The sequence below is a fragment of the Antennarius striatus genome, chromosome 8, assembly GCF_040054535.1.
Source record: "Antennarius striatus isolate MH-2024 chromosome 8, ASM4005453v1, whole genome shotgun sequence".
NCBI classification, from domain to species: Eukaryota; Metazoa; Chordata; class Actinopteri; order Lophiiformes; family Antennariidae; genus Antennarius; species Antennarius striatus.
In genome coordinates this window covers 20,758,417-20,761,841 of record NC_090783.1, presented here as the reverse complement: position 1 = coordinate 20,761,841, position 3,425 = coordinate 20,758,417, and positions in this window count along the sequence as shown.

The following is a 3,425-nucleotide window of genomic DNA, read 5'->3' as shown; positions in this document are numbered from 1 at the left end:
ACCGGCAGTCAGCGCCTCCAACGCTGCAAAAGAAAGCTGAGCTCAGCGTTTTTGCATTTGAGCAATTAAAACTTGAACTGATGCATTTTGAAGTGGATGCAAACTTTTAGGTTCCTTTTCCAACTGTTTAAACATTAAGATATTTTAACCACTGTTATAAAATATTCTAAAGACAATAACAAAACAGTGACAAGTAAAGGTAAAATAAATAAATAAATTTAATTGATAAGTAGATCCTGTGTCACAAAGGAAAATCATAATCATCATTTATTTGAAATTCCTAAACTCCTTCATAAACATGATTGTTGTGGTGTCACTATGCTGAAAGCTGATGCATTTTATAGGGGGATTTGTTTTTAATGATTTTAACATATTACACTATTTTCAGTTATATCACAGACCTTCCATTAGTTTGTTTCTTGTAATGAAAGATCTTAATAACACACCCAACACATACCCTATTGATCTGGGTCCTCTAGGAAGCAGTGTGTCAGTTCTAACTTTATGATCCTTTGCATCTTGTTTTATTTTCAGTGTATGTACCTGTACATTCATTTTTTTGGGCTCACTAAGCTATAGACAGGCATTTCCTTTGAAGAGCTCTTTGAATTTTGTTGTTTACAACCATGCAATGCTGAAAATCAATGCCTCTGTTTATTTATTATCTTGTATAAAAAAACAAATATAATTTGCGGTATTGATTGTGAGGGGATTTATTGGAAGAGTCTTTTGCATGAATTTGCACTCATGCAGGCTCAAATTTACTTTATACTGTTCACACATGAAAAAAGTTTTTGTTAATATTTTTATCCTGGAATGGCAGGAATAACGTTTTCACCATGACTGAATGGATGTACAACCTAAAGGTACCTTTGTCTGCTTTATGTTCTGGATAATGATATAAAACTAGGCCAACTATTATGTATATTTAATTATGACTTACTCATATTTCATTTACACGACACTATACTTCAGTCTCTTTTCCTCATGATCAATTGCTCTTTTTTTAATGTGTCCGAAGCTGGGATAGCAGCCCCTGAGGTACTAGTGGAACAGTATCTTTAAAGAGAGTCAATATTTTATTCACATAAATTACAGCTGAGCCGACCTGTACTGTATCGTCTCCATAATATAATTTTGCTAAAAATTGGATTAATTCTTTATGGCTGAAATTCCCTTGCATGGCTATTTGAAGTGAGAATGTCCTTGGCTGTGATCCACAGTGATGGTGTATGAAATGAGCACATCCACTGACTCGACCTACTTCTCATTTCCCAAGACAAGAGTCTTCACATGTGTAGCTCGATAGTGGGAGCACTCTGGCTTATATCACAAGGTTTTTCCTATGTAATGTGGCAAAATTGTTTCAATGTCTTTGGTTTGCATGTGTTTGTTTTACATGGGGGTTGGGGGGTGGGCTGGTATTTGTTAGAACAGCAATGTGTCCTTAACAATACAGTATGCATGTGCTTTTGTGGCTGTGCATTCATGCATACGAGTGCCAGCACCTTCTAATCACTTTTTGTTTTTTTGCTTGCATGTATGCTTGTGTAGCACATCAAGAGAGCACCGTTTGTGTCTGCGTTTCCCCCTATACAACACACAGGTCAAGAGGGTGGTTGTCAAAAAATGTTTTTAAAAAAAGACCTTTTGGAAACCTGCTAATGACCTTATCACTGTGTTTTTACTAGCTGAAGGATGGCTTGCTTTACTGTTCCAAAAGCACAATTCTGTATGTTATTGTTACAACACTTAGATCTGTGACAGCCAAAATGACTCTCACTGCTCTACTTCTGATTGACTAGGACTTGTAGTATTTTTTTGTGGAATGAGATTAAGTACGGGAATGAATCATTAGGGTTAGGACAAGTACACCACACAAAGTTAAACAGGCATAAATTATGTTAGATCATTCCAAGCATGACCTGAGGTAGTTGTGTATAACATGAGAAACTACGGTCTGTAATTTGTTGCCATCTTGTCTTCAGCCGCTTTTTCCACATTGTGGGTAATGGGGTTTGTTCCTGGTTACTAACAAAACTTGCTTTCGGTTTGTCAGGGCGACCCCTAACAGGACAAGCCGAAAGGAAGTTTGTATAGTTCTAGATGGATGCCCATATTTGTTTGGCAAACTTTTTATTTTTTTTTACACCAGATGCCCTTCCTGCTGCAACAGTCTGCATTTATTCAGGCTTGGGACCAGCCTACAGTTGACTCTGGCTCGTAACCCGTAGGGCTGCAGATGCCGGGGATTGAACCTGGAGCAGCATACATGTGAAGCATGCGCTCCACCACTGAGCCACATCCCTAGCATTGTAGGCTAATAATATGATATTATATGTTTTTATTCATGTTTATTTTACAGTAACATGATATGTGCTTTTAATAGTTTATTAATGATTTTTATGATTTCAGTATTTGTGGCAGACAGACGTAAAGTCGAGTAAAATGACAGTTTTATTTTAATTTATCTGTGTATTTTTTCTTTAAATTAACCTATAATCAATAATGATGTAACTCAAAACGGCATAGGCCGAGGTATACATGTATAGCTAACAGGAGAAAGTGTAAGGAGTAGTTAAAGTCAAGTGCAGGTCAGCAGGTTGAAGTTAGTTGTTTTGCTTTTTGGTGCAGGCTTAACTCCATAAACTGACATTGTAATGATACAAAGCTTGTTGTAAATTGGCAGATATCTTTACTTCAACACCTCCATGTTTTACACATCCAGCTGTCAAACACTTACTCTTCACCAGCCAGTTTTTCTGCCTGCCATCTGGTGCAGGTATCATAGCATGAAGTGATGATTTACACCTCAAGTATAAATAAATAAATAAACAATACTGATGAGGATGTACCAAAAATAATAAAGTTGTGAGTAAGAAAACCAAATTAATATGTGACTGTAATAAAATACTCTTCAAAAACACCCATATCTGAAAAATTGTGATAAATTGCAACTTCAAGGTGAGATTATTAAATGTCAGATATTTCATGGACCAGTCTACAAGCCTGGTCCCCACAGCCGTAAATACAGAACACAAAATGCAATGCACTGGGTTTGTTTTAAGGACAGTATTGTTATTCCCGGGAAAATGGACAGAAATGAGTGTATGAAAAGGAAACTCAAGAAAAAGGTAAACTGCCTCTGTGGCTGCACTTGTGTCTGTTTATAGGCTCCACATGCCCACCAGTGTGTAGTTGCCCTACTTACAATCCTACCTTCTATGTTTTGCCCTTGACTTTGACTACTCCTTACACTCTTTCCTGCAATGCAGGATGATACTTGAGATAAATCACTCACTTGTGCAGACAGGCTTCAACTGCCATGGAGGCAATGCAACACAAAACGGATCACCTGTGGCGTTTAGGTGATGGATCTGATAATATAGTTGCATTTAGATGTGTTGCTAAAGAAACACATTAAT